The 22439-nt window shown below is 37.9% G+C and overlaps 1 protein-coding gene across 4 annotated transcripts in view; it reads left to right on the top strand.

The window, feature by feature from the left end:
- The window catches only part of VAV3 (vav guanine nucleotide exchange factor 3), a 259303-nt gene that overhangs the window by 14173 nt on the left and 222691 nt on the right, over positions 1 to 22439 (top strand). The window lies entirely within an intron of this gene.

Raw genomic sequence — 22439 nt, 5'->3', positions numbered from 1 at the left:
CTGGGCTGTACAGCAGATCAGATGCATATGATTGACAGCTTCTTCATTAAAAGCACACCCCTGTCTATAGAAAACTTTGAGGGAGGAGGCAAGTCTGGAACTCTGCTCCCTGACATTTAGTTTTCTGGGTGGAGGGATTTTTTTTGTATGCAGGAGCATATGAACCCAATGAAGTGGTACAGTCAGACACAAATTTGCCACCTCACTGAGTATTTGAAGAAAAAGAATATTTGATAGCACAACTATACTGTGACAAGGGGACTGTCTTTTGTTAAAACAATGTAGAAAGTCAAGGCAAGGAACCTACCCTGTCAAGCCTTGAGAACTGAGCCAATCGGGGTCTGGCTTGGGAACTTCAACATTAAATCTGCAGCTGAACTGAGCGAGCTACCTTTTCAGCTTTGAGAGGGAGAGGTTGTGGTGAAAACAAAACAGAAAAACAATCATGCATCTGGGAACATGGTTTTGTGAGCTAAGGCTTTTAGAGTTAAATGGGATGACTGTTCCATTTGACTAACTCAAGGAGAGATGTAAAAATCGTGGAAACTTTGAAGCCATGGAGGAAAAAATGGAAATTTTGGGGAAAATATGCAATACTTTTTTTAGTGCTCTTTACAGATTGAATCACTTGGTCACTTAGGAACATAAAAAGTATTATGTATAGCTTGGTTTGCCATTAAATTAACATGTTTGGTTAAAAGTACAGTTTATTCAAATAACAATTACAAATAGAAGTTACTTTTTAGGTTTTTTTGTTACAAATGGAATTACATGTTGCTGAACTGTAAGGAACCTAGCATCTCTTTGGTTTTGCCAGTTTATGAGGAGCAGGCAAAAACAATAAAGCCATCAACATTATATTTTAAAAATTTGGTGTTATGAAAATTATTATGTCTCATCCAGTCCTTCACAGTGTCAAGCAATCATAAAGCACTTATTTCCATAGAAAGAGCTGAGAAAAAGTGTGTGTGTATGTGGGGACTAAGACTCAATGAATACTACATGAAATTTAATCAGTCTCATTTTTTAAGCTCTCACTATCCATTTCTTCATCTAGCATGGACTTTGAAAGATTGAAGGTTTACCTGGATTGAACCATGCTTCTATTCTCTTTTACATATTACAGCCCAGAATCTAAAAAAAAAAAAAGGCTTTGGGAAGAAACCTTTTAATTTTTACAGGTTTCCTCCCCTGCACCTTCATACCTCTAGTCCCAAGTGATTGTCTTTCACTTGAATTACATAATCGATCAGAGATCCTAAAAGTTTATGTGTGAATGTTCTTAAGGGCTTATATTACTGAGGTCTGATTTAAATCATCATTCTTGTAGTAGAAAAGTTGCCTTATGGTGATTTTCACACTCACTTATGTGCTGCAACTGCTGAGATGATCTTGCGAAGGTACTCTTGCATGCAGTTAAATAGTGGTTCTGGGATTTTGGCCATGGGAATGCTTCCACAAGGCCCCCATGTGGAAATCTGGAGGAAAAGTCATCTCATGATAACTATCTAACATTAAAAAAATGGTTGTGAGATTTACTCCATGCATACAGGAGCATCATAGTTGCCATTTTCCTTTATTTGGATTCCATGCTGCTGGAATGTCTGCCATGTGGTTTGGGTGAATGATGTGGTACTGTCCTATAACAGCATTGCTCTCCGTAGAGGCCAGTGGTGCTGGTGCGGGAAGGAACCAATTATTTGTCCACCTCACTTGTTTCCCTTTTCTATGTGTTACCCGAGCAGCAACTGCATCATTCTGAGAATATATTAATATTGCCTAATCGGCCCTAGAACCTTTTTTAAAATAAAATGACCGTGGAGCTGTGCGCCCAGACATATGGAAATGAAGTGGATAATCCTCTTTGCTGCAGACTGTGAGCAGTGCTCACAGTCCTATCACTTCCTATGGTACAGCAGGCCTTGAGAAATTGATTAGCTGAGATCAAAGCTGTAACTGACTGGAATGCTGATTTGCAATTGAAAGCAGTCTCAGTGTGGTGAGAGAGGATCATGTGTGTTAAAACAGACGAGCAGTGTAGGGAGCAGAAGGGCTGCTGGTAACATTATATGTGTAAGTTCTTATGCTGCAAACTGGGACACGCTACTTTTCTGAGCTGGTGTCAATTTGGATTCATGAATCCCTTGTCAGTTCAGTTAATTTATGTGAGAGGCATTCTCTGCTCCAAGAACTTTGCTTTCTGTTGACTGCTACGTATTTTATGGCCATGCTATCAGAATATGCTTTGTTTATTCTGAATAATGAGACTGGTGATGCAAAGAGAGATACAGTTGTACAGAACTGTTGTTTAAAAATAGCTATGATATGGAAACAAATAAATGATTGTCCTTGGAACTTGTCAGTCCCCAAAACAAAATGAGATGGTGGTAAGAGTTTTAAAAGACCTGTGTAGCTGGAGGGAAGGAGGAGAATCACAGTTTTTCACTATGCTGCTTGATTTCCCTTCCTTCAACAGATTCCATTTTTATAGTGCAGTCCTAAGCATGTATGCTCAGAAGGAAGTCTCAGTTAAAAGAGGCTTATTCCTCTGCAGTACTGTGTATACTCCTGGTAACCCCTTCTCAAAACATATAGAGCTGGGAAGGGATCAGGTGGTTGGGTTACTTTCCCAATGAGAAAAAGACTACAGTAGGGGCCCTCTTTATGGCGCTTCGCTAATGCATCAGTCTCAGTTAGACACAATTAGACTAAAGCCCCACTCATACGGTGCTTGTTCCGCTTTTACAGTGGTTTTTGGGCGTCGCTCGCTATTCTGTCCAATGAGCTGCTTTTCAGTAGCTTTCGCTTTTCAGCAGGGGTCTGGAACATAACCCGCCATATGAGTGGGGTCCTACTGTAAACTGTTTGGGGTTCACTACTACAAGATGTGGTGATAGCCATGATCTTAAATGACTTTTTAAAAGGATTAGTAGAATTCATAGTAGAGAAGTCGCTCAGTGGTTATTATCCATTAGGTCACTTAAGGGGTGTGGCTGTAGAGAGAGTTATTATAGTTGCTGCTTACTATATCTCCTGATTTGTTGGTTTTAAATTTGTTTTGTTGTGATAATGGTATTTCATGTACAATTGTAAGCTGCCCTCTGCTCCATACAGTTTAATAAATAACCTCAAATAGACCCCTTCTCCTAAGTACAGAATGTTCATCCACCTGGGCTAGCCAGATTGCTGGAGGAAAAACAACCTTGGGATGGCCTTCACCTTCCTGACCTGCTTGTGAGTTTCTAGAGACCTGCTTGTGAGTTTCTGTGGAAAACAGAATGGTAGGCTAGATGATTCTTGGTCTAATCCATCAAGGCAATTCTTGTTTATATTGAGATTTATTTATCTGCGAGTACAACAGTACCAACAGTGTGACTTGAAGCACTCGGTTGTGTGAACTAAAAACTCAATCACAATAATAAAACAACTTAAAACCCAACTATATATCAATCAATTAATGTTATAAACATTGCCATATAGAAGTCAGTGAAGCTTTGGCAGTAAGAAGAAAAGAGCGCTAGTCATCCACAGCCTGTACAGAATGCTTTCTGGGAGACCACGGTTCAAATCCCCACACAGCCATGAAGCTCACTGGGTGACCTTGGGCCAGTCACTGCCTCTCAGTTTCTGAGGAAGGCAATGGTAAACCCTCTCTGAATACCGCTTACCATGAAACCCTATTCATAAGGTCGCCATAAGTCGGAATTGACTTGAAGGCAATACATTTACATTTAAAAAAAGAAAGAGGCTAGGCCTTAACCCTGCCAGACCCCTGGGAAAGATGTAACTAAGTGTATCATTGAGTAATGTGTTTGAGAGTGTGGGTGCTCCCTTAGAGAAGGCACGACTCTGTACCCCTCACAGTCCTCTTCTTTGTAAGGGATGGGATACAGTGTCCCTCCTTGCAGATCCTGAGTAAAAGTGAAGTGGAAGAAGTTTTGTGTAGGACTTTAAGGATGACCACCAACACCTTGAATTTGAAGAAGCAGCATACCAGTAGCGGGTACAGTTCTTTGTGCCCTTACAGCACAGCTTCCAGTTAGTACAAGGACAAATGGCCTTATCAGAAGATGTGTATACTCCTGGTGACCCCTTCTCAAAACATATTATAGAGCTCGGAAGGGATCAAGTGGTTGGGTTACTTTCCCAATGAGAAAAAGACTACAGTAGGGGCCCTCTTTATGGCACTTTGCTAATGTGAACAGCGAAGTGGAGGGATATCCTTGAACCATTATTGTGTGTATGTGCAAATTGATATGTAACTGCAAACTGAATATACCTTGTGAAGAGTCCCAAAGGAGGAAATTCAGTAGTGTGTAGATGCTAGACATAAGGAACATAGCTCCGTGCTAGAGCATCTGCTTTGCATGCAGAAGGTCCCAGGTTCAATCCCTGGGATCCCCAGGTAGAACTTGGAAAGATTCCCTGTCGGAGTGTGGAGACACACTTACTGTTCTGCCGGTTCCAGTGTGTCTCCACCTCTCTTTTCTGAAAATGGGGGCACACAATGCTAGTTAAACCCTGTCCCTTTTTACTGTAAAAACCTGGTGAGATCACCTCAAGTACATTTTTAAAAATTCAGCTTCAAACAGATTTTGCAGTTGATTGGCAGGTCAACCCATTGGCCCTCCAGGTGTGACCAATGGAAACGCTTTGCTGTTGGCAACTAGTGCTCACAGCTTTTAACCCTGGAGAGTTACTGCCAGTCAGTGTAGACAATCCTGAGGTAGATGGACCAATCGTATGACTTGGTATAAGTCAGCTTCCTGTGTTCCTATGAGAAGATCAGGAGATTTTTCAAGTAACAGGTACATTTAGATTTTTTTTAAGAAAAACATCCCATTCCTAAGCATGTAGCTGCTTTTATTCTCTCTTTGTTTTCTTATTTCAGGGTGCTGTATAAATAGAAATAACTTTGAAATGACAGGTATCACTGAATTTTGGTCCCTAAAAAGGCCAGCCAGTTCAAACAGGAGACTTCAGTATCTTCAGAGATCATATACATCCAGCCAAATTAGAAATTATATTTAATTTTCTTCTAGTAGTTACTGAACTGCTATAGGCTGGCATTAGTTACAATAGTAGCAAAGTGTGCTTGGGATATAAAAGCTGCTTTTCAGAGATTATTCTCATTCATTTGGATATTCGGCCGCAGAGCAGGGAATACCTGCAAAATCCTTCCTCCTCTGTTAGCAGAGTAGTTCAGCTTCTGATATCTGTTGCAATTGGCTACAGATTCCAAAGTGTGTGTGTACACATGTGTGTACACACACACACACACACACACACACACACACACACACACACACACACACACACACACACACACACACACACACACACAGAGAGAGTAAACTGCTGTATAATAGTAAAGGTAGCAAGACAGAGACATTTCAGTGCCTATTTGTTTTAATGACCATAATTAAATACAGTAGGACAAAACAAGAATCAGCACTATTATTTATTTATTTATTTATTTACTTACTTACTTACTTACTTATTTACTTATTTATTTATTTAATGGATTTATATTCCGCTCTAGTTCAAAAAATTTAGAATTCAGAGCGGAGAACAGTAAGGCATAGTCCAATACAAAATACTAGATAACGCAATTAAAAAATATGAAAGTATATCTACTAAAACAATTTTCTACAACATTTTCAATCAGACGTTAAAAGCTTGGTAAAATAAAAATGTTTTTTTATCCGGCGCCAGAAATCGATGATAGAAGTGGAGTCGTATCTCGGGCGGAAGCTGGTTCCATAAGGAGGGAGCGGCAACCGAGAAAGTCTTATTTCTGATAGCCGTGTGTCGGATGGTAAATGTTGATGGAACAATCAGAGTAGATTCGGTGGTCGATCTGATAGGACGGGAAGACTGGAATTCAGAAAGACGATTAGTCAGATATATCGGTGCTAATCCGTGTCGGGCTTTAAATGTTAGAACCAGAATCTTGAACTGGTGCCGGAATTCGATGGGGAGCCAATGTAGATGATAAAGAAGGGGCGTCGTGTGGACCCACAGACTGGTTCTAGTGATCATTCTTGCTGCTGCTCTTTGAACTAATTTGAACTAACACTAGGGAAACAATTCCTTTTGTTATGCAGAACCAATTTCTTCCATAACCATAGGCATTCTTCTCCTCTAAAGTGAGGTACTATCTCCCAGATTAAGACACATGGAACTTCATAACTAAGAAGCAATAGCTGGCTCTTTGGTACTTAAAAAGTGACCTTTCCATGTTTCTCATCCCATTTTACAGTATGGTTTTTTGGAGTCTTGCTTGTTAAATAGCTTTCTAAGTCTAGCCCGCCCAGCACTGCTGCTGTGCTGCTTCCATTTGAAGAGGAATGTACGCCCTAGTCATACTGAAGTGAACAGAGGTCATGGAGCAATAGAGCTGTATTAGAAGGTGACCTTTAGTGTAGCTGATCATTTTTAGGTGAGACAATGTACCCTTTTTATTATGGACTGCAGACGGTAGTGCTGGTGAAAGGAGGTAATAATTTGACTTGAATGGCTGTGGCAACTGACCTTCTGCTGTCTAGTTTAGGATATTGGGCAATATGTGTTGTTGACCTGAGGCTTAATGGGGTGAGTTTACCCCTGAAGGATCAGGTCCGCAGCCTCGGGGTTGTTCTTGATTCCAAGCTGTCCATGGAGGCTCAGATTTCGGCAGTGAGCCGGGCAGCTTGGTATCAACTACACCTCATACGGAGGCTGCAACCCTACCTCCCTATTCATCAGCTCCCACTGGTAGTACATGCCCTGGTCACCTCTCGATTAGACTACTGCAACGCGCTCTACGTGGGGTTACCCTTGAAAACGGTCCGGAAACTACAACTGGTGCAGAATGCAGTGGCTCGGTTGCTTACAAACAGCCGCTGCCGCGATCACATCAAACCAGTGTTATTTCATCTACATTGGCTTCCAGTTGTTTTCCGGGCCCAATTCAAGGTGTTGGTGTTAACCTTTAAATCCCTATACGGTCTCGGCCCAGCTTACCTGAAGGAGCACCTCCAGTACCACAAATTAAGCCGCCCGACTAGATCAGCCACGCAGGGCCTTCTCTCAGTCCCACCAACGAAAACAGCTAGGTTGGTGGGGACTAGAGAGAGGGCATTTTCAGTGGCGGCCCCCACTCTCTGGAACTCCCTCCCGTTTGATCTTCGCCATGCCCCTTCCCTAGATACATTTCGCCGAGCCTTAAAAACTTGGCTCTTTGGACAGGCCTTTGGGATCTCCGGGGTGGGCTAATTTTTCTGTGATTGTTTATTGTTTCTGATTGCCCTACATAGTTTTATGCCTGCATTAGTGTTGACTGCATTGTATTTTATTCTGTAATTATATTGTATTTTATTGAATTTTAATATGTACGTCGCCTAGAGTGGCTTCGGCCAGATAGGCGACACAAAAATTAAATTTATTATTATTATTATTATTATTATTATTATTGGAAAGTACGTATTAGCCTCTTTTAGAATTGCCATCAAATTTCACACAAAGGGAAATTTGAAGTAAGTTCGGGGTTGGTTCCAAAGATGAAACGGCTCAGATGTTCTGACCCTACAGTAAACATTAGGGGCTGTGATAAGTTGCAGTGGGATGTGTGCAGATGATTACTGGCTGCTGCAGTCATGGACCTAGGGGGAATAAAAAATGTGGGGAAGTGTATTCATCACTAGGCACACTGAAAGGATCCCCCCCCCGCCACTCAAGTGGATTTGTGCTTATGCAAGGGTGCCATACACCTGGCTCCCACTGAAACCCTTTCCTGGTATCTCATGATTATCAAGGGACAGTGACCCTTAGATTTATAGCCTGAATTGATATTTTCAAGTCTAGAACTAAGTTACTTTCAGAAAGGAATTTATTTTACTTTGGCTGAATCCTCTGCCATCCTCTTTTGTCATGTTTTGTTTTGCTATGGCTGAAAGAGAACCAGAAGTTTTGAAAGTAATCTTCTCTCCTCCCATCTCCACTTCCTGCAATGCATGCGTCTGAGGAATAAAGTCTGAAATCCCCTAATACCAAACATTGTGACTTATTTCAGGTTTGTGGAGTTCTTACTAAGAAATCTGTATTCTGCATCTTTAGTTGTTGTACCTCCAAAGCACCCCCATTAATGTCATTTCCCTATTCTATATTACATTACTGCATTACTGGCATTTTTTAAAAAGTGACTGGCCAATGCCAAGTAGCCCATTCTGCATTTGTAAATTTCTTCTTTTCCTCCTGGTGCTACCATTTCCTCCCCCACTCTTTTCCTGTTATCTCAATTAAGGACAACTTTGCAAATAACAAGTTAGAAACCTATAACAGTTTTTATTTCTCATCTTGTCTGTACATTTGTGGCATGTGATGGCATGAAAAAATAAAATCAGCTCCCAATTTACAGACGTTTTTGACTTGGTTACAGTCTTGCACAGACAAGTGGCTATTTACCAGCCTGCTTTAAAGGTAAATTCCTGTGCTTGTATTTTTCAATTGGAAATAGCCTGATTCTCTCAAGCTTCCATTACATATCAGCTGTAGAAACACCAGCTCTGATCAGTTGTTGCATATCTGTGGATGCTGAGAAACGTGTATATCCAGGTGGCAAACTCTACCCTGATCTATTCATGTCCATTTGAATGCCTTAATGAAGGTGATGCAATTTTGCATGTGGAGGACTCCATCCATATGGCTGGGAATACAGCCTTTACAGGGTTCCTGATAGCGTACAAGGACTCCTCATGCTTATACCTCATGCATGAAAGCTCCATTCAAGTGTTCAAATTAACATGTGCAGAGTAGGATTAGAGTTTGCTGCAACCTATCTACATGCATTCATTATCCACTGATGACCTGAACAAGGGTATGGATACCTTTTTATGTTAGCGAGGAGTTAATGCTGAATTGCCAACTTTCTGTGACTCTACCTTTGCTTCCCCTTATCTGTCTCTTTGTTCTTGGTTGTTTCCCGAGTGGTACATGAAGCTAAACTGAATGTGTATAGTATTGTGTTGCTAAAACATGAAAGCATGATTTATTTGTTTTATTTTTAAGTTGTCCATTGATTCATGATTTCCTGCTATGTAAATGTGCTAGTGAGAGTTTTTAGCTTTCACACTTTCCTTCTCTTCATCTTTTATGGCTGGAACATTATTGCTCAACATTTTCAACAAACCACAGTGCCCCATAGCATTCAAATTTGGGGAAATGTGGTTTGTTGAAAACTGGAAGCAAAAGCTTCCACTTGACTCCATATGCTGAGGAAGGGGAAAATGTATGAGCTTGAGGCTCACACAGGATTGGTTGTGTAGTAGGAAAGTGTGGTTTCCCATTAGGTGTGATCTGGGCTGTTGAGTCTAATAGGATAACTTTATTTGTGCAGGAAGAATAAAACAAATATATTTAGTCTCTGGACAAAAGCAGAGCATGGGCCAAGACTAGCACTATACAAAACAATACACTGCTCTTAATTTTGATGGACAATTAAATGAATGGATATGTGATTTTGCTTGTGAAAGCCATGCATATTAGTGTGTTGTAAATGTCATCTTTGAAACGTCCACTGCCGGAATATTTGTGGCAGTGGAATATTTGTAAAATTTAAAATATTTTAAACCATATTTAAAGCCTGCTGTTAACTTAGTGGCTCCAAGGGGTTTTCTTTTTGTCCAACTCTCCCCCATTCCCCATATCATAGATACTAACATGATTACCAATAATACTTATGCTCATATTGTTTTTTCTGTTTGGTTTCACACCTTTGGTTTTATAAAATCGCTTCTAAGCTAATATATATTGTGAACTATTTATGAGTTTGGAAGCAATTTTTAAAAATCTAATTGTTTATTAGCTGAGAATAGAAATTGTATCAAGGGTATAATTATTCTCATGTGATATTCTTAAAATATTTACAATTCTTCTTCTCATGTGATTAAAACGGATTATGTTTGGTGGTCATTTCTTACTCTAAACACGTAATATACAATCATCCACATACAGACTCCCAGTGGGAATAACAGAAAGCAAATCATTTGCCATTACATTAAAAAGAATAGGACTAACTACACACCCCTGAGGGATCCCATTCATTACAGTATGAATTAGACTCGAGAATTCAGATCCAGCTCAGACCTGCAAGGTCTGACCATTTAAAAAATCATGAAGTCATGACGAAATCCTGCCTTTCAGGCTCATCTGAATTAGTTTGTAGACTAAACTATTCTTCCACATCATATCATATGCTTTTTCAATATCCACAGCCACCAGATATTCCTTACTGGAGAAATTCTTCCAAATCTCTTCTTCAACAGTAGAACATGATCATAGTCTACAGATAGGTCACCAGTTTGTCAGTAAGCATCCGTTCCATCACCTTACATAAACACATTCAGAGACTGCTGCTGGTATTGCCCATCCATTTTCAAGCTTATCTTCAGAGTCATAAGATCTAGAGACATTTTACTACACACCCCTTTCCAGAATCTCTCTCCTTTTATTTAATATGGAGCAACTCACTTTTTTTAAAGGAAAGAAATACTAGCTGAGGGCTAGCAGCATAGCCAGATATCTTTTTTCTTGAGTTTTTCTTAAAAAGAAAATGTCTGCAGTGAAGGAAAGGGGTGGAGCAAAAAGTAGCTTTATGGGTGTGTGTGTGTGAAAGTGACTGGAAGGAAAGGGTTAAGCAGCCTCTACTGTGCTTCCTGTAATGAGACTTAATAGCCTTAGAAGCTACATTCAGTTAAAAAGAGTGTGTGTGTGTGTGGAAGTCAGCAAACATGCATGTGGCCATGAGTAATATGTGGTTTGGCTCTGAGATTTCCCTGAGATACCATTTTTCAGAATTGCAACACTCTCTGTCCTGACTTTTAATCCTCTAACAATATATCATGGCAGAGTCATATTCGTTTTTGGTCCACTTCGTCGCTTGGTTTGCAGACTTCAGTTTGCAGCCCAAGCTTTCCTCAGCAGAACTGGGACCATAACAATTAGCATGCCTTTGCAAATAGTGTGGCTTTCTGTCTTCCCATATCCTCAGTTTATAATTTGAATGCTATATGCAGGTGTTGCACTTTCTAGACAGTACACTGAACTTTAAAAATGGTTCTTCTTGACTTTCCATACCACATTAATATCATTTTACAAGTGATGCTGTCAAGTGTAAAAAGTAGTCTTGCTATCTCTTATGAAAATGCTGTCATGCAAGGAGCATCTGTATCCATGCATCCCTCCCCCTTCCCCCTGCATCCACTTGGGTTACCTGTTTCCTTCTTCTGTTGTTGCTGCTCATCCATTCTGTATATTTGTGGTGCTTCAGGAGGACCAGAAACACACTTTTAGTTGTCCTTCCTCCTCATTTCCAAGGTGTTCATTTATCTAACTTTGCCCAAGACTGTAGATGGCGGTTTATTTGTTTATTAAATTTATATCCTGCCTTTCCTCCCAGAAGAAGCCCAAGGCAGTTGATACAACCTTAACCATGAACAATAATAATAAACCTCTGAAAGCAGCAGCTGTTGCATCTTATATAAAGGAAGGGCTTTCTAGAAAGCTGTATGCATGTAAAATGTTCTTTTGTGTTTTACTTGTGCTGCAGACTGGTGATCTTTTTTTTGGTTTCTGTCTTTTGACTTGCTGAATTTATACTTCAGCACTTATCAAGGATGTTGCAGATCTAACAAACACATCATCTGTTTTCTACAAAAAACAAATCTCCATACAAGAAGTGTATGGTGACTAGCAGCATGATGCTCTGGTCTTTTTCTTTTTTAAAAATAAACTTGTGTGCAAACATGCTCTAAATTGTCTTGAGTAAGTTGCTCAAGGTGACTTACAATATGCTAAAAGTATTAGGATATTTTAAGACAATTTTGCCACAGTTGTATTGTCTTTCTGGATTAAAATGGCTCTAATGTATTTTTTTAAAGTCACCATGGATCTTCCCTTTTATTTTAAGATCAATAGGATTGATGACCCCCTCTAGGATGCACACCTTAATGTGGTGAGGGGGTTTGAGAGTGTTGAAGAAGCTGAGATCAATGCCGTTAGGAGTCTAGACCAAGAGGCTAGACTCATAGCAGGGGCACCCAAGGCGGAATGGTCAAAGCTGAGACACCAGACTAAGATGCATCCAAACTCAGAGGAAGGTAATGGTAAAACACCTCTGAATACCTCTTACCACAAAAAACCTATGAACAGAGTATCCAAAATGCAATATGAGATAGTGCTGGAAGATGAGACCCCCAGGTCAGAAGGCATTCACCAAGCTACTGGGTGACGTAGCTGGGTCAAAACCGAAAGGAAGCCCAGAGACTGATGTGCACACATGCGAAACGGCAAATGCAGAAGAAGAGGAATTGGAGAGATTTTACGCAGAAGTACAGGAAGAAATTGATCACACAACTAAACAAGATATGCTGATAATCATGGAGGACTGGAATGCAAAAGTTGGAAACAGAGAAGAACTTGGAACTGTGGGGAAATGGGGCTTAGGAGATAGAAATGAAACAGGAGAAATACTTATTGAATTCTTTGAAGCCAATAACTTGTTTCTTGCCAACACATTTTTTGTACAACCGAAAAGACTGTACACATCGACATCACCAAATGAAGATGGAGAAGTTCCATACTTTCTGCAAAAACAAGACCAGGAGCAGACTGTGGTACAAATCATGAACTGGTCATATCAAAAATCAGAGTAAAGCTAAAGAAGAAGAACAAAGCAATCATAATACCAAAATACAATTTAAATTACATCCCAGAATAATATAAAGATCAAATAAGGAACAGGTTTGAGGCTTTAAACTTAGTTGACAGAAGAACTATGGAGTGAAGCCAGAGACATTAACAGGGAAGAATGCAAAAAGACAATACCTCTAATTAAAAAGAGAGAAAGACCTCAATGGATGACTGAAGAAACTCTTAAAATGGTTAAAGAGAGAAGGAAAGCAAAAGCAAAAGGAGATAGAAACACGGTCAGAACCCTAAATGCAACAATACAGTGACTAGTATGTAGGGACAAAGAGAACTATTACAATAGTTACTGTATAGAAATAGAAGAGGACAACAAAAAGGGTAGAACAAGAGCCCTGTTCCAAAATATTAGAGAAATGAAAGGGAAATTTAAACCAAGAGTAGGGATATTGAATAATCAACAGGCAAACACACTGACTGACTGAGATGAAATAAAAGGAAGATGGAAGCAATACACTGAAGAACTCTACGAAAGAGATGCCAGGATGACAGATTCATTCACGGAGGAACCATATGATGAAGAACCAGAAATTTTAGAATGTGAGGTGAAAGCTGCTCTCAAAATACTGGGAAGAAACAAATCACCAGGAATAGATGGCATACCAATAGAGCTGCTACAAGCTACTGAGACTGAATCTGTCCAAATTGCGACAAAAATCTGTCAAGAAATATGGAAAACTAAACAATGGCCCACAGACTGGAAGCGTTCCATATACATCCCAATTCCAAAGAAAGGGGATCCCAGGGAATGCAGTAATTATCGAATTATTGCCTTAATATCCCATGCAAGTAAAGTAATGCTCAAGATTCTACAACACAGGCTCTTACCATATATGGAGCAAGAAATGCCATATGTCCAAGCTGGATTTAGAAAGGGAAGAGGCACCAGAGATCACATTGCAAACATACGTTGGATAATGGAACGGACCAAGGAATTTCGGAAGAAAATCACCCTGTGCTTTATAGATTACAGCAAAGCCTTTGACTGTGTAGATCATGAAAAACTATGGAATGCTTTAAAAGAAATGGGGGTGCCACAGCATCTGATTGTTCTGATGCGCAACCTATACTCTGGACAAGAGGCTACTGTAAGGACGGAATATGGAGAAACTGACTGGTTCCCCATCGGAAAGGGTGTGAGACAGGGGTGTATTTTATCACCCTATTTATTTAATCTATACGCAGAACATATATGGAAAGCAGGATTGGACCAAGATGAAAGAGGTGTAAAAATTGGATGGAGAAATATCAGTAATTTAAGATATGCAGACGATACCATACTACTAGCAGAAACCAGTAATGATTTGAAACGAATGCTGGTGAAAGTTAAAGAGGAAAGCACACATTAAGAAGACTAAAGTAATGATAATAGAAGATTTATGTAACTTTAAATTTGAGAATGAGGACATTGAACTTGTCAAGCATTATCAATACCTTGGCACAGTCATTAACCAAAATGGAGACAATAGTGAAGAATCAGAAGAAGGCTAGGACTGGGGAGGGCAGCTATGAAAGAACTAGAAAAGGACCTCAAATGCAAAGATGTATCACTGGACACTAAAGTCAGGATCATTCAGACCATGGTATTCCCGATCTCTATGTATGGATGTGAAAGTTGGACAGTGAGAAAAGCAGATAAGAGAAAAATCAACTCATTTGGAATGTGGTGTTGGAGGAAAGCTTTGCACATACCATGGACTGCAAAAAAGAGAAATAATTGCGTGTTAAAACAAATTAAACCAGAACTATCAGTAGAAGTTAAAATGATGAAACTGAGGTTATCATACTTCGGACACATCATGAGAAGACATGATTCACTAGAAAAGACAATAATGCTGGGGAAAAGAGAAGTGAGTAGAAAAAGAAGGCCGAACAAGAGATGGATTGATTATATAAAGAAAGCCACAGACCTGAACTTACAAGATCTGAACAGGGTGGTTCACGACAGATACTATTGAAAGTCGCTGATTCATAGGGTCACCATTTGTGATCGACTTGAAGGCACATAACAACAACAACAAAAGATTGATAAAGGTTAGGTCTAGCAGACAAGACTTGTTTGAGTGTGTGGGCTGCCCCAAATAATCCCACTTTTGCAATGTCAATACTTGGTGAATCACATGGTAACTTTGTGCACAGTTACTTGGCAATAAACTCCACAGAATAAAATGGGTAAGACTTAAAACTATATGGGACTGCATATAGGTTTGCAAACCTTGGCTGTGGCAACTTTGATTGCATTTTGCTAACTGCAGAAATCATTACCAAATTTGTGTCAGTTTTGTATTTATGTGAAATCCCTTTGTTGGTAAAAATGAGACCTGTTGTCATCAGGGGTTGAGCCAGGACTCTGGGAACCAGGATATCAAGCTAGTTGTCAGAACACACCAGAGCCAGGGACTTCCGGGAAGTGGTGCTGGCTGGTGGTTGTCTCTGAGGGAGCTCTGCCTCAGAGGAAGCTTTTTTCAGGTTAAAAGTCAGCCAAGAGGAATCTTGGACTGGCTTAAATGTTCTCCAAGGTACAGGAGAACCGATCAGATCTTCCACAAGACTTCGTTGAGCTGTCGGCGGCTGGAATTGATCAGGAAATTCCTGAGATAAGAAGGCAAGCCGATCGGCTGAAGACGGAGTCAGGATTTTCACGCAAGCTGGACTGGAATGAAGCGAAGCGTTTTTTCTTTTCTTAAAAAAAAACGTTCTTAACCAGCGAGCCCACTTCTGCCTAAACCTTATCATTTGGCTTAAATTACTGCAATAAAAGGGATTTGTTTATGAATCAGCAATTGAGAAACCTGGGTGAGTCATACTTTTTCTCTTTTAAATATAATTAAGGAAGAAAGAAAATATAAATAACTTATTTACTTTTCTACGACAAAAAGCTGGCTTGAATTTGGTCTTTTAAAGTTTAAAAACGGATGAGAGGTAATTATTATATTTTGGACTATTTTTCTCTTTGGACTATTTCTTGTTGGATGAATCCGCTGCTCGTATATGCTACTAATTGTTTAGTCTTGGCAACCAGAATTGTTTTGCATTCTTGGATGCAGATAAGGACTGTGTTGTGCTGGCTGGATTCCAATTACAGGCCTGGAATATTAACTCTTCTTTTTGGTGGAGGGAAAAAAAGAAGAAATAGACTGCCCTTAGGTTCTGAAACAGTGATTAATTTTAGAAATTAAAGGCCTCTTTTTGAAAATGACAACTAAAAAAACAACTAAGGCCCAGGGGCGAAGAGGTTCTATTGATACACAGGAAGAGGATATACCCCCAGAAATGTTTCAAAAAATAATGGAAGGGATTAATGCTATAAAACAGGAAATTAAACAGGAAATGAAAATTGAATTGACAGATATAAAAGACTATATTAAAACACAAGTGGATGAGATTAAAGGGACAATTGGGCAAATAAAGGAGGATGCAAAAAATACTAAAGAAAAGGTACAAACCTTGGAGAATAGAACAGATATACTAAATCTGGAACTAGAAAAAAATTTGGACTATTTAGCTATGACTGAAATGAGAAATAAAGAGCATTGTTTGAGATTCCGTGCAATCCCTGAGGAAACAGGTGAAGACATTAGAGACAAAATTGTTAATGCTTTAGTAAAATTTCTGGACTTGAATGAAGATAGGATGGAATTTGAAATAGACAAAGTTTATAGAATTAACTCCAGATATGCAACAATGAAAAAAATTCCAAGAGATGTGCTTGTTCACTTCGTAAAGAAAACGACCAGAGATATGGTTTTACAGCAACACTTTAAATATACCTTTAAAATTGATGGTAAGGAAATACTGGTGATGAAGGAAATTCCTATTAGACTTTTACGTAAGAGAAAAGAATATGCTTTCCTTACAGAAAAACTTAAGCAATGCAAAATTCAATTTAGGTGGGACGTTCCAGAAGGAGTGATTTTTACATTCAGACAACAGAAATATAGATTGAATACTGTTCAAAAAGCAAGGGACTTCTTGAGAAAAGCTTCAAAAGATATGGAAGAAGATAAACTCAAAGATATGGATACAGTTCCTGGGAAACAAAGTCAACAAGGATACGCAGAGGAGGGGAAGGAAGATGATGGATCAAAAGGAGCATCAGGCAAATTTTAAAATACACGCTTAACGATGGATTACAAATACCTAACTTGGAATATAAATGGAGCCAACACGGCGCAGAAGAGAAAGAAAGTGTTTCATTATTTGAAAAAATTAAAATTGGATATAATTTGTCTACAAGAAACTCATATTCAGAAGAAAGATTCTAAATATTTGATTTGTAAAAATTTGGGTGAAGAATTTATTTCAGCTGGACCAAAAAAAAAAAATGGAGTTGTTCTCTATATTAACCCACAATTGCTTCCTAAATTGGTATTATTGGACGATAGTGGTAGATTTGTGGGGGTTGAAATTACTTTACAAGGTACAAACATTTTGATAGTGGGTATTTATGCCCCCAATGAAGATAAAACAAGGTTTTATACAGGACTTATGGAAAAATTGTCAGAGTTTTCATATGAGCATTGGTGTGTCATGGGTGACTGGAATGGGGTAATCTCACCAAAAATTGATAGGCTTTCTGAAAAAAATATCAAAGAGACACAAGGTAAATTACCGAAGATTTGTTTTGAACTCATGGAACATCTAGAATTGGTGGATACCTGGAGATATATAAATGATAATGCAAAGGAATTTACTTATTTTTCAGAAAGACATAAAACATTTTCGAGGATTGATATGATTTGGATGTCAAAAATTTTAGCGAAGGATATTTTTAAAATGGATATATTACCAAAAACTTTTTCGGACCATAATCCTGTGATATTAACTTTAAAAAAAAAAAATCTTGGATTTAGATGGAGACTAAATGAATCTTTATTACAGAATGATAAAGTAGTACAAGAATGTAAGAAGAAATTAAAGGAGTTCTTTGAATATAATTTACATAAAGGAACAAGTGAAAATATTGTTTGGGATACAAGTAAGGCATTTATGAGGGGATACTTTATTAAATGTAATTCTGAATTAAAAAAAAAGAAACAACAGAAAATGCAATTAATTTTGGAAGAAATAAAACAAAAAGAGGAAGAATTGAAAAAGAATCCAGCTAAAGTTTCTATTGTAAATCAAATTAAAATGTTACAGAAGCAAGTATCAATGTTGACAGTTAGAGAAATTGAAAGGAAATTAAATTTTGCTAAACAAAGGACTTTTGAATTTGCAAATAAACCTGGGAAATGGTTAGCTTATAAATTAAGAAAAGAACGTCAAAAAAATATTATTTTAAAGATACAAGAAGGAGATGAGACGCTGACAGACAATGTAAAAATTAAAAAGATTTTTCATCAATATTACTCAACATTGTATAAGTGTCAAGAAATTCCATCTGAAAAAATAGAAGAGTATTTATTTAAACAGAATTTGCCTAAAATTACAGATTTTCAGAGACAAGTTATTAATGGCCCTATTACGTCAAGAGAGATATCTGAAGCTATAAATAAAATTAAATTAGGAAAGGCACCAGGACCAGATGGGCTATCTGCAATGTATTATAAATGTTTGGAGGAAGAACTCCTGCTACCTTTACAGTCTACAATGAATTCTATTTTGCAAGAGGGAAAGATACCGGATAGTTGGAAAAATGCTAATATAACATTAATACCTAAAGAGGACCAAGATTTAACTATAACAAAAAATTATCGGCCAATATCTCTACTGAACAATGACTATAAAATTTTTACAATGATTTTGGCTGAAAGATTGAAAATAATATTGCAACAATTTATTCAGGAAGATCAATCAGGGTTTTTACCTAAAAGACAATTACGTGACAACGTCAGGAATGTTTTGAATGTGTTGGAATATTTAGAACAACGAAATGATAAACAAGCAGCTCTGATTTTTTTAGATGCTGAAAAAGCATTTGATAATTTGAATTGGAAATTTATGTTCCAGGTTTTGGAGCAAATGGACTTTGGAGACAACTTTATAAAATGGATTAGATCGATTTATACATCACAGAAGGCCCAGATAATTGTTAATGGAGACTTAACGGACTCATGTGAAATACAAAAGGGTACAAGACAGGGATGTCCATTATCTCCCCTTTTATTTATTTTGGTTTTAGAAGTGTTGCTTAGAGATATAAGGCAAGATAAAAGGATTTCGGGATTAAAAATAAAAAAAGAAGAATATAAATTGAGAGCATTTGCTGATGATTTGATAATTGTACTAGAAAACCCTTTGGAAGGAATTCATATACTGATGGACAAATTAAAAGAATTTGGACCTTTAGCAGGATTTAAGATCAACAATCAAAAAACAAAGATGTTGGTGAAAAATTTAACTTTAAGGGAACAGAAAGAGTTAATGGACAAGACAGATTTTACAATAGAAAAAAAGTTGAAATATCTAGGCATCATCATGACAAATAAAAACTCAAAGTTGTTTCACAATAATTACGAAAAATTATGGACAGAGATTAAGAAAGACTTGCTAAGATGGGATAAACTACAACTGTCATTAATGGGTAGAATATCTGTGATAAAAATGAATGTATTACCGAGAATGATGTTTTTGTTTCAAACAATACCTGTAATATCCTCTGATTTACCTTTTAAACAATGGCAAAAAGATATTTCTAAATTTGTATGGCAAGGAAAAAAACCAAGAGTTAAATTTAAATTACTTCAAGACGCTAAAGAAAGAGGAGGACTGGGATTACCAAATTTGAGACTTTATTTTGCTGCCTGCTGTTTAGTCTGGATAAAGGAATGGATCTTATTGAGGAATAAAAGACTATTGGATTTGGAGGGCCACAATCTGAAGTGGGGATGGCATGGATATCTATGGTATGACAAAGTAAAAGTAAATGTAGACTTTAATAATCATTTTATAAGACGTCCTCTGTTGAAAATATGGAATAGATACAAACTAAGGTTTTATTCGAAAATACCATTATGTGTCTCAAGTCAAGAAGCTTTTTATAGAAGAGAAATGTCTGGAAAAGAGAAATGGTTAACTTATCAAGAACTATTAGAAAATGTACATGGAGAATACATAATGAAAGAGAGAGAACAATTGATAAAGGAAGGATATAGTTTTCATTGGTTTGCCTATTTACAATTGTTAGAAAGATATAAAATGGACAAGAAAATGTATGGGTTTGAAATAAATAAATCTGATTTTGAAATAGGTTTGTGTACAAATGATGAAAACATAATTGCAAAAATGTATAAACTTTTATTGAAAATGGATATGGAGGAAGAACAAGTAAAAGAGTGCATGGTAAAGTGGGCAAAAAATTTTGGTCATAACATACAAATGGATCAATGGGAAAATATGTGGAAAAAAGGCTTGAAATTTACATTATGTTATAATCTTAAAGAAAATTTTTATAAAATGATGTACCGTTGGTACATGACTCCAGAAAAGCTGTCAAAAATGTATAGTAATGTCTCTAATGTTTGTTGGAAATGTAAACAACAAGAAGGATCTTTTTATCATATGTGGTGGTCATGTAAAAAGGCGAAATTATTTTGGGCACAGATAGGTAGGAAGATGCAAAAAATTCTAAAGATAAATATTCGGTCAAAACCAGAATTTTTCTTATTGGGTTTTATGGATAAACAAATAGAAAAGAAATATGGAAGAATAATATTATATATGATTACGGCAGCAAGATTATTATATGCACAAAAGTGGAAAATGGAATCAACACCAACAATGGAAGAATGGTTATTGAAATTAATGGACTTAGTAGAAATGGATAAATTGACATGTTTACTTAGAGAAAAATCGACAGATACATTTCTTAAGGAATGGAAACCTCTCTTAGACTTTTTGTTGAAAGATCAAAATAAAATGATGATACTGGGATTTGACGATTAATTAAGACAGCCTATGGAGAAAAGGGACTCTGTATGTATACATTAAGGGATAGGTTTGATGTATATTATATACTTATAGCTGATCTGCGACAAATCGGAAGTCAACTATTTTATTTTCATTTTTTTGTTGATGTATTGTTATGTCTTTTTGACTTTGTTTTGTTTGTTTTTGGAAAAATTTGAATAAAAATTATTAAAAAAAAAAAAAGAACACACCAGAGCCAGGAAGACCATTGTTGCTTATGCAGTGTTCCAACCAAAATAGGAAGCCTTTATAGCCCTTCCTGTTAAGGTCAGCCATTGGCCAGTGTGGGTGGGGAGAATCAGCCCAGTACCTGCAAACCCGTTACTGCCCAAGGAGATGCTCTAACTGTAGCTCTACTAATTCATTACATGGGATTGCTGTGTACAGAGTAATTGGTTCCCAGTTCTAGCCCTGGCAGCTTATGACAGTCCTGGGTTTGAATCTTACCTCTGCATCCACTCTCTCTCAGCTTTCTATTTGCATGAGAGGGATAATGCTGATTTATCTTCTGGGGTGCTGGGAATTACAAGATGATGTACAGTAGACCTCATTATAATATGTGGGTTGGGGGACACAGAATGCACCCTCGTTATAGGGATTCCGCATTACAACAAGAACTACAGTACTGTGTACAGTATTATACTTGGGGATGTCATCATGTGGAATGCTTTGAGGATTCCTAAAACATTAGTGACATATGTGTGCTTTATTTTATTTCAACTATTTCTATCCCACCCTTCTGCCCTAAAATAGGGCACTAAGGAAGCTCACAATAAAATAATACACAATAAAAACACACAAAATATTAAAATAGATAAAAACACATAAAATACAATTAAGAAATCTAGGGGAGTGATGTTAAAAGGGGACCAAAGAGGTAAAACTAAAAAAGGGGAAAATAAAATCAGCTTCAGGCTCAACCTTTATTATTGTTAACATGCAACAATATCATGGCTGTTGCTTTATCATTTTGCTCTTCCAACTTTTCTGTTTCAAGTAAATATTACAGAAACTGGCTACGTAGAAAATAGTAAAGTATCTGTTAGTTGATAGGAACCAGGTGTGATCTTCAGAGTTAATGCTTCTTAAAGGAGTATCAAAAGAAGAATATTATTTAACTGAGCTGTGTGTGCTCTTGTATGTCAGTATTTTCAGCTGATGTCTCATCCTTTCTGTGGAGCTTTGGGAAGACCTGTCAGTAATGTAACAGGGTTTTTTCCCCATGTTTTGTGGTTGGAGGTCGAAGACGCTAATATAGTGAATTCCAATTACTGCAAGGTACTCTGCCAAAGTTACTTTGCTGACAGTTCCTGTTCCTTAGGCCTTCTACACACCTGCTTCCAGCATGAAATAACCACATCACTGTGGAAAACTGCCATGTGTCAGGGGAAGGACACTCTTGTAAATATGGAGCCATGTGGGTAGAGCAAGTGATGATATTCTTTCTCTACCTTTGTTTCTCCCTCCATACTTCCATAAGCTCCTTGGGAGGATGGATCTGTTTGCGTTACCTGTGTAACTTTTTAAGTGCTCTGTCCCAGCCAGTGGTCCAGGCAGGGAATGAGGTTCTACCCCAAGTGGGGGTGCAGGCTAGGCATAGAGTCAATGGAGACCACCTTATGTACTACTAGTCCCAGTTCCTAATTCTGGAACAAAGTCAGTTCAGGCAGAGGTCAGGTTCCAGAAAGGCAAAGTCAGCCAAAGTAGAGCCCAAGATAAGTAAGGTCAGGCAAAGCAGAGGTCAAGTCCAAAAGGCAAACAAGTATGGTGGGTAGCACCTTGGA

Source organism: Rhineura floridana, chromosome 6 (genome assembly GCF_030035675.1).
Source record: "Rhineura floridana isolate rRhiFlo1 chromosome 6, rRhiFlo1.hap2, whole genome shotgun sequence".
Lineage (NCBI taxonomy): Eukaryota > Metazoa > Chordata > Lepidosauria > Squamata > Rhineuridae > Rhineura > Rhineura floridana.
This window is presented reverse-complemented; position numbering and strand designations above follow the sequence as displayed.